Raw genomic sequence first — 10,967 nt, forward strand, 5'->3', positions numbered from 1 at the left:
AAGTTGAACAATTAATTCCTATACTTAGTAGCTACCAATAACTAGAATAGGCATGGTGGTGAAAAAGAACAAATTAAGTGGATCAGTTCTTTCCTGACAATGTCTTCGCAAAGCTCGAAGCAAGCGTTATAACTATTTGTTTAGTTCTTTTGAACCACTGTTCCAAGTTTACCAAAATGTGTTCCAGTTATATTGTAGATTTATGTTTTAAATAACTCGGTCGTGGCAGTTTATAGTTTCTTTGAAACGGATGCCTATGGAATGCCATTTGAGATTCAGTCGCGACGAACCGTGGACTATCAATCAAGTCTATCTACTACAAATTGAGAATGAATGATTAGTCGGTTTAAGGGACCGGTCGTTAATTACAAGGATAGAGAGGGATAGTCACTGGGTTTTGATACACCATCGCACAGTAAATAATTACCCTCATGTAATATAATTATTTAAATACTTGAGTTTTTTACTCTCCCCTTGTCCATGTTCACGTGTTTCATTACCCTCCCTGAAAAGAAATAAAAAATGTCCATTTTATTACCAAATATGTGTACTTTTTTATATCTTGCTCTTGTGACCCTCAAACGATTCCCTCTTACCCACCTACGTTTAAATGGGTGAAATGACCGGTCCCTTATCAAGGAAAACCCTAATGTATCACGTTATTGCCGATAGTAATGCCTAACTTTGGATATAACGTTCTGATGTCTGGACGAGTGTTCGTTACATCAGTAGTTTATTGCACTGTTCTGGAAGTATGTTTCTCGAGGCAAGATGTTTAGGGCTGCACTCTTAAGGTCGTGACCGAGAATTACAGATTGGCCACATCTGTTACCAAACCAACAACCAAGAGCTGTATGTAAAACAACATTCTGTTGACAGAAGATTCAAAAGTAATGAATTAACTGAAACAGTTGGATTTTTTTCTTCTTTTTTTATTTTTTGATTTTTTGTATAATGTTAAAGTTCGCCTATTTTCACAACCGATGTTTTCATGACTATTCACTGTCGTTGCATGACAACCATAGGATTTGTCTATGTTTCGCCTATTGATCGTCCTTGTTGTTGTTGTTGTTGTTGTTGTTACAAGTGTCCCCGAGTCAATGTACAGGCCATCGCTCATGAATATTAATAACACTGGTCCATCGAATGTAGATATCAGAATATATTTATAACTATGTTGCTTCATAAATGTAAGATTTGGAAGAATATGTGTTACAAGATATGTTGAATAAATATGTGCCTTATTCGAATGACTGTGTTTGTGCTGTGTTTTCCTGAAGTCCGGCTGTTGCGAGACACAGTACAGCCGCCATTGTTATGGACCATCGAGAGATAAATGTTGTACACCGCAGAGATCTTCCAGCGATGTAAATGTATGCAAACTGTAACAGACGTCCAGGCTGGTACAGGCACGCGAGACTCATGTCATGGAACACGGTGACAAACGCTCAGATGACATTGGTACCATCCAATCCTCAATAGCCTCGTCTTGCAACAAGTATAGATTACACAGAACCATGTACCAGCTGTAATCGTCATCTTTGGACGTAGGGATGGGGGCTGCTATATTATTTCGGTAGACGGGAAAGTTGGATGTTACATGTGTATACCAAACTAAATAGTCACCCCTTTCCCCTGATAAGGGAGAGGGTGGGCCTTCCCGTTGAGTCTTACGATTTTGATTTTCCCACGATCTTAAAACATTCTAAAAGGAAGCAAAACTGCTACGCTATGCAGTGTTTGATTTAATCTGGGTGGAAAGGACGATGTGTCATCAACTTAACAAGAAAATATGGATCTAACTGTTGCCGTTTACAATCTGTAGCTGTTCCGTCATTTCCATTGACCTGGAAATACGACAAGCATAAACTCAATGAAAGTCATAAAGTCTATTACGAAGATCATACCACAATCACTAGCGGAGTACTGAGGTAAAATAATAGATCCCTCTTGTTCAGCTTGACGAGCAAGGGCTTGAACCACTTGGCTACACTCCCACTCTAGTACTGAAGAGAACCCTTACACTTGACTACGCGTTTATTCTACTATTATATCTCACAAATTAGCTTTATAAATGCGCAGAAATACCGAGAAAAGAGTTGGCCCCGATGTTTCCATGGCGATGCATCAGCATGAATAAGCTTTGCATTCACTGTATCTAATTTGCATGACTTATATATGAGGAGAATAATGCATCTCTGAAAGACCAGTACATTCTCGGCAACAAACCGCAGATCTGCATTACTCGTACCAACTACCCTTGACAAGTAAGTGGGTGTAGAGGCGCAGACGACACTGTGCCGCCATATTGCGGCAGCCTGTACATAATCTGAAGGCGACTGGACATGATTGCCCGACATCGTAAACATGAGACAACGCCTGTCATACTGTATCACCATCCATCGCCATTTGTATCACTTAACTCAGCTACACGATACGGATATTGTACCCGCTGTATCCCCAACCCTACCCCACCCGCCTTTATACAGAATTAAGATTGTGAATCATTAGTCCTGCATGACCAGATAACACTTTTCATCATTATTGACCGTCCCTCGGCATCGCCCCCTTTAACGGCACTTGATCATGTCATTGTGGTAATATATACAACGTCCATTGGCTTGTACAACCATACTGTATTTCGTATACTGTTGCGTTCAGTTCAGTTATGTACCTAGTAGGAATTGTTCATCTTATTCATATTACAGGTAATATTACTACCATCATGCAGTTTCGGGGGACACCCTAAATGTTCAACAACAATGGCAATCCTAAAACTATGACAGCAAATCACTCACATTGATAAATATTTCTCAGACTTGCCATGAGGCAAGGATGACGTTTTTGCACCGCCTGTCTCATAAACAGAACTCGATGACCTTCCTCTAAAAATATGTTTTTAGCAATTCATTGCCTGCTGACATATTCACGAATACACGTGATAAATGTATTCAACAGGTGCTGCATATATTTGTATGGACAAAAGTCAGGGTTCCATTGCTTCGGTTATGCCGAACTTTATACTTGTCGAGCTGACAAACTCTGAGTTGATAAAATCAAAGCAATAAACCAACGACACGCATTGTGACATGCCGCACGTTCCAAGGGAGGTAACTCCCCCACTTCTCCCTACCGCTTCTTATCACACAGCGTGCATGGTGTCTAAACATCAGTCGTATTCGTGATGGAGGACAGCATTGTAATATGGTGGCGTAATGTATCGCTAATAATGTTGTAATCGTATTACATTGTTTCTGGTGCACTCAGCAATATTCCAGCTATATAGCGACGGTCTGTAGATAATCGAGTCTGGACCAGACAATCCAGTGATTTATCAATGTCATGAGCATCGATGTACGCATTTTGGATACGATGACATGTGTCAACCAAGTCAGCGAACCTGACCACCCGATTCCGCCAGTCGCCTCTTACCACAAGCATGGGCACAGGAACCCGTTGTCGCTATGTGGGTTAAACATAGACCATAGATCTACACACACGTCATGTATATAAATGGAGTATTTATATATATGACGTGCATGAAGATCTATGGTCTTGTCCAGTGATCTATGTTTAACCTACATATAATAACGGGTTCCTGTGAGCATGGGTTACTGAAGACGTATTCTTCGCAGTTTTCTATGTAATATAAGTAGTGGTGTCAGAGACCATATATTGTATGGTCTCTGGTGGTGTGAATGCTACGATATTGTGATGCTTTTGAAGTCAAGTGCAGTATAGTTTCTTCTAGAATGGTTAAGGACTCATCCAGCTTGGTATGGGACTTTCTGAAAATTAATTGAACTTTTTAAGTGGGCAGGACCGTATCTCTATCAAGCTTTTTACAGTGCTTTTCAAATTTAACATCAATGTCTCTCTTTGAATTTATTGTACAGTTTACATTCAAAATGTCCCCAAGCATTGCCACAGTACCAGGAATCATTCACGTTGAAACGACACAGGCCATAGTTTAGCTGACTAGTCATATATCTCATCTTAGTGTGTATAATATTAAATTTTTTAAATTCCAAACGAGTAATATGATAGAGCTACAGGTTGATCACGAAGTAAGTATGACATGAAGCTTTGTAATGAAGGCCGATTTCTTTCAGTATCAGAAATATTATTCCATAATCTTATAGTTGATTGTAAAAAGGAATAATATGAATATCTTAAACTTGCAGAAGATAAATTAATATTATTAGGAGTCCGAAGGTTAAAATTAGATTAATTAATTATCACTTCCTAAAAACGTTTAGATTTTTCAAGTGATTCTTCTAACAAGCAAAGTTTACCGAGACTGCACGCATTTAAGCCCCAATAGATCAGAAACTGGAAGCTGTTCGGAAGTTTTGACACTTGTCATTTCCTTTCATTCGTAAAAATGTATTTGTTTATTAAACTTTAAATATTTTTTTATACTTTAATCGTTTTGTTAGTTGTTTTGTGTGTGTGTGTGCGTGTGCGTGCGTGTGTGTGTGCGTGTGTGTGTGTGTTTGTTGTTGTTTTGGGGGGTGTTTTTTGTTTGTTGTTGTTTTGTTTTATAGCCCTATTTTTATGCGTATGTCCCAAACATATCTATCCAGATTGTTCCCGTAGCTAAAACTTATATAATGTAATATTTAAGACCCACTCGTCAGCATGATGTGCTATTTATGGGATGACCAGCGACCTTCGCGATAGCATCCAGCACATTTTGGCACAGATCGGCATGATTGTTTCATCGGCAGTAAGAGCAGCATTGACCCAACTATCATAATGTCCAGTCTGATTTCAGTGACTACAACATAAAATTATGTTGTAAGCATAATTTGATGCTTATCACGTACTGAACTATGTATTAGTCTTGACAAGGGTCTTTTACCACCCTTATTATGGCTAAACGTCACTGTTTATGCCAGGCCGGGGTTTGTTAACTCGTATCTGTACTCGCTGCTCAACCTTGTGGAACGTACATGACGTCACAGATGAAAGATGAACACAAACTTCTCTTGTCCTCGAGAGTAAAGCAACCAGTGAACCAGCAACCCATGCTTGTCGTAAGAATAAAATAACTCGAAAATATACAATATGTGGAAAGTAACTCGTGCAAAACTCAAACACGAAAAAGGCGAGACATTTTGGAAGCGAATAAATGAGGATGGGTTTCCAAATTCGATGCTTAAATGATTTTGTCTAAACCTTGGGTGTATTCTGTCACAAGCAGTGTCAAGCACGCACACACAGATATGTGATATTATCACAGAGCAATATGATTGATGCAGGTATGGGACGACCTGTCGTGAATATAACTATGGGCTGGTTCCAGAATCGCTGTATATTATCAAAGGTAAATTAATGAACATAGATAATCGAGCACCTTTACAATTCTTGACGGAGCATCACTAAACAGGCTCTCGTAGATTGACGTGATCAAATATCCTCACACTCAGCACTATTGATATGTAGCTGTCAGGTCCTGAAATAGGTTAATAAGCATGTACTGGAAATGCTGATATGTACGTATACAGTTACGCTATTATCAAGCAGAGTCTCTGTATACGTCAGTATACAAGAATATAATGAATCTACTCATTCACATATTTATTGCCCGATGGTGGAGGCTTGTGGTCCCGATGTTTTCTGAGGTCTTAAGGTGCAATCCGAGCATGTACATATCTCTTCAAACCAAACGCTTTCAACTGACAGTAGTTTATGAACATTTGATTTATTATTTGTTCTTTGACGTTACGAGGGAACGGATATACATGTAGTCGTCTAAGACGAGTTACCTCCCTTTGTCGTGCCAGAAACCAATCATCGTGGTCCCGTAGATCGGCCTGTGCATGTTTCCAGGTTTGTCAGAATCTATAAGACCTGCATCTCTAAAGGCTCTTATCCCATTACCAGCTGACGGGCTAATATTACCCGTGAAGATCCGGGTTAGAATTGATGTTCATCCACCCATGCCTGTCGTAAGAGGCGACTAACGGGATCGGGGGTCAGGCTCGCTGACTTGGTTCACACATGTCATCGTATCCCAAATGCCTAGATCGATGCTCAAGCTGTTGATCACTGGAATGTCTCGTCCGATTATTTACAGACCGCCGCCATATAGCTGGAATATTGCTGAGTAAAACTAAACTCACTCACTCATTCACATGGAAATACTGTTCGAATAGAACTCAAATCTTACATCAGCAAACAAACAGCAGCCGAAACGGTTTATTCAATATTATACCAGAATAAATATTTATGCTAGATCAATAAAAAGTTATGGTTATACGCACTGAATCGGCCAGTGTAAAACATGTGTTATCTTGCTTTAGAACTCGTATGTTTTATGCGATTGACCACCGGCTTGTGGACGTAAAACATTGATGGCAGTCTCAAGTTGACTGGTTGCAAATACTGCTACTTACCCATTCAATCTAACATGCCGCAGTATAGCTGGTATAATTCGTGTTAAACCATCTGACCGATTAAATAAGTGTTTCTTTTAAAATGAAAATTGTCTTTTAGCCAAGCTGTTCCATATTCACAGAGCACATAACTTTAATTATTTTGATGACACCTCATCTTCTAAAAAAAGTAAATGAAATGAGCTATGTCTATCATATATTAGAGTTAGAATAGTTTGAGGTCGCTTTTAGCAATATTCCAGCAATATCATGGCAGGGGACACCAGAAATGGGCTTCACACTATGTCGGGAATCGAACCCGGGTCTTCGGCGTTACGAGCGAACGCTTTAACCACTAGGCTACCCCACCGCCCTCATATATTAGAATAAAAGCCACACATACCAAAGTATACACCTTCTAGTGTGAGTTAGAGAGTGAATGAGTTACATTTTACTCCACTTTCAGCAATATTCCAGAAATATAACGGCGGGGGACACCAGGAATGGATTACAAAGAAATCGTCACCATATACAAAACATTACTGTATTCGTCGGCAGGAGAAACAGGTGCTCAAATGTTACATTGCTTGCAGTAGATTTCTAAGTAAACTTTACCTCAAATTAACTTCAGCAACTTTATTTGTACGTACCTTTAAAATTTGCAGGTGACAATATGCTATGTTCTAGATGTTAAGACGCAAACTCATGAAACGATGACCTTACGATCCGGGGTGCGTGCACATGAATCCTGAAGGGTTTGTCTTTCTTAGTGGCTGTCGCAATAGGTTATTTATTCCAGATATCTGGAGGATAACTTCCATGTTGGTTACAGCCAGACACAGTAGGCGGGTGTCATGTCTAAATCTGTACACAGAAATAACAGGAATAATGTAACTGTTTTTACCTCACCTTGCTCCAGGGGTATGCAGTAGGTTATGGCATAGCCCTGGTCGGCAACGCCTTACAGCAGAAACCGTAGCATAAAAAAACAGGTGGTTTTTATTACACATGTGCAATACTGATCTACATTGCATCAAGGAAAACAATTGTACCTCAAAATGATGTCATATATTTGATAACAACGATTAAGAATTAATGCATTTCTCAATTCAACTGGTTTTTTTTCTCCTTTAATTACCGGCAAGTAATTAACTATACAGGGTAAATTTTCGAAATATTTGAACTAATGAGATTTTCAAGCAATACTTCTTAATGGTCCTTTTATTCGTAACGGGCTAGGTCCGGCGGTGTCAACATGAACGACTTTGTTTCAGAAGAAACCTCCAAAATGAAACAATTCGCTGTAGTGGCACCATCGGCCAGCTGATAAATGTTGACTGAAATGAACATGCCTGTCACAGATATTAAACACACACAACTTGGTGTAATTAGTGATATTAACAGTGTCGTCAGTTTCTAGGTGATGTGTGCATCTTAATTAAACGGACATGGCTTGTGCGTGTTGAGGGCGTGAGGCAACATGGCAATAAGTTCACTTAATGTTTTTAATTTGAAAAAGTATATGGACGCACAACATCTGCCAGTACCGTCACCGGACAAATATATTTATAGTTCTTTCATTATTATTGTAATAGGTCAGAGCAATGTCCTATCTGAACAGCTTCTCTCGGAAACAGATTCACGTTGCATTGATCTTGTAAATGTAATGTATATGATAGTGATAGAAATTACTCAAAATAATAACATTGGCAGACACAATAATTTAATGCATTGTTACGAATACGTTGACAGATATATATGAATGATGGCTATAGCTGCCAATCATGTGTTTGTATGTATTTTCATTTTCATGAATGGACCAATCAGATAACAGACAGCCTGGGCCACGTTCCTCAAAACGATTGTACCTACGATCGGGGAACGGGGCCCTGGCCAATTGAACGCATTTTACGCCGCTTCCATCACTTCCCTCATTTCATCGCGACCATTTTGCCTTCTTACTTCGCATTTGACGAGTGAGTGAGTTGGGTTTGACATCGTTTGGGACGGTTTTCCAGTTATATCACGACTGGACGGGAACGCCGGAAGTGATACAGGTATCAGAAGTTTTACCACTGGGACTTTGTATGGTGGTATTAAACGCAGACAGATAACCTTGTCTAACCTGCAGTGAAAATTAGCTCAGTCAATCTACGATTTACCCTCAAACAAATTGCAAAAGAATTTATATAAAAACTCTAATAAAATCTAAGGTGGGGAAGCAATAAAAATAATTAAAGTAAATTTATCCTAATACCAAACCCGAAAGTTGACCCATCAGGGCCACCATAAGGAAAAAGGGAGACAACTCTATTTGATTGACGGTAAATAGGCTACGTCACGACGTCAAAAGAAGTTTGACACGGTTTTCAAGTCAGTTTCAATTTCAGGAAGGTTATTTCATACATAAGTTATGCATTGTCTTCGCTCATGATTGAAAGATATGGCGTGATTTTACAAACGTCATGCCTAATCTACTTCGTGTACGTGTTATCAAAAGAGATGCATTGATGATGTAGAAATTAAGATTAAAATGACACAAAATGCAGCGTCACTCTGTCAAGGGAAAAAACTATGGAAGCCCAGACATTCTGTGAAAGTTAGACTTTTGATATGTGATAGAAGAGACATTTCTCTAATTAAAACACTTAAAATCATTATTTTGTAATTTGTTTGAGGTTGGCCTATTTTCAGCCTTAGATTGACTGGACTCTTGGCTGTGCCTTCCTATTCCCTTGGCTGTGCCTTCCTATTCCCTTGGCTGTGCCTTCCTATTCCCTTGGCTGTGCCTTCCTATTCCCTTGGCTGTGCCTTCCTATTCCCTTGGCTGTGCCTTCCCTAGATAGTAGCTAGGGACAGTGGGAATCTCGATAACCCAAATAGGGATCACTAATTAGATGACGAGACAATTTGGCTACCTTAAGAGAGTTATAGGGACACAACTCTGCAAGGGGGAAAACGCATGGCCCCTCTTCTCGGAGTCGGTATACCGTGTCTGAGTGCGGTATTCATGCTACACATCGGCATGTATTCTCAGCGGGATAGCACAGTAAATAGGTTGTATCAAGAAAATATGCATCAAATCACACGAATGACGTTAACTAAGAAATTAAAGTGGGCGTATTATATTATGAGACAGAAAACTGAGCATCGAAACGTAAATATTCACCTTAAACAGTGACACATAGTTTAAACCATGTCACCCAACACAAACTATGTAACAAGGCAATAAAAAACCTTATACCGGCTAGGGAGAATAATAGAAATGTTTCTCAGGCATTGAAGCGTTACTTTAATTATTACGCATCGTTCACTTTAATATAAAACCGAAAAACGTTTTCAAAACTGACTTCCTTACAATCTTGTCCTTAGCAATAGACCTTGTCAAAAGAGCTAGTTTAAAGCGTACTAAATTGTGCTTGTTGGTATTTTGTAGTGGGAAACAAAATTCAAATGTCCCTACGCCATCGCAGAATATATGTGATCGTAGTTATAATTTCGTCTTGGGCATGGTTTCCAACATGTGGAGTGAGTGAGTGAGTGAATGAGTGAGTTGGGTCAAACGCCGCTGTAAGCAATATTCCAGCAATATTACGGCGGGGGACACCAGGAATGGGCTTCACACAATGTGAGGAATCGAACCAGGGCGTGACGAGCGGACGCTTAAACCACAAGGCCAGCCCACCGCCCTGATATGTGGAAAACACAGTAACGACATGTGTGATCGCCATCTATCTAAATCCACCAAACAGATAAAAAAAACCTGTTTCTGTACCAAGTGAGCCGAGCATCGTACTAATGAGAGTAACCAAACCTTTTCATCTGACAAAAGACGAAGACCAAAGTTTCATATGTTTCACCTAAGCTGGAGACAGAAAAGTTATGCTGCGTGACTCAAAACGAGTATTTGATCCGAGCTGCATTTCTAAGGGTGGGTGTGTAACCACATGGTAATAATTCATCGTTGGTCACGAACTTACACATGGCTAAATTCAACGTGGACCAATTTAACTCCTTTTAAGGGTTGTACCGTATTTGACCATTATGTAGATCCAAACGTGTTAACATATGAAAAATGGCCAGTTTGTGCATTATTGGCAGTGTTGCCATATACCCTTTACACACTTCGTCCTTTCACTGGCTGCTTCGGTTTAAATACTAGAGCGGGTGGATATTAGTCACATCCACTTTCATTATTAGAAGCTGATCAGACTGCTGTTTATTAAGAACCACCGTTGTAGACGTTACCAATTGTGTAGGCATGAGCCGTTGCAGTTGTGGCACTCGTGAAGATCAACCTCCTCGTGGTGAGTGCTGGGTGATTCTTCCTCCGTGTGGACCCGGGACAGAATAGATTCTCAGCACCCCGTTTCTGGTCGTGAGACGCGACCAAATTGGGCCACCTGTTTGCCGTGGGTTGCGCCCCGGTGTCGGACGAGGACGGGATTCTTGTAGTTCGGAACACACAACTTCGATACTGACTTCACCAAGACGAGTGGTAGAATGGGCCCGGTTTTTCAGTCGGCTGGTCATGCCATGCATTCAGCATGGTTACTATAATTTATGTCTATACTGATATTTCTTGTG

This window comes from Haliotis rubra, unplaced genomic scaffold (genome assembly GCF_003918875.1).
Source record: "Haliotis rubra isolate DU_JTF1 unplaced genomic scaffold, ASM391887v1 Scf56, whole genome shotgun sequence".
Taxonomy (NCBI): Eukaryota; Metazoa; Mollusca; class Gastropoda; order Lepetellida; family Haliotidae; genus Haliotis; species Haliotis rubra.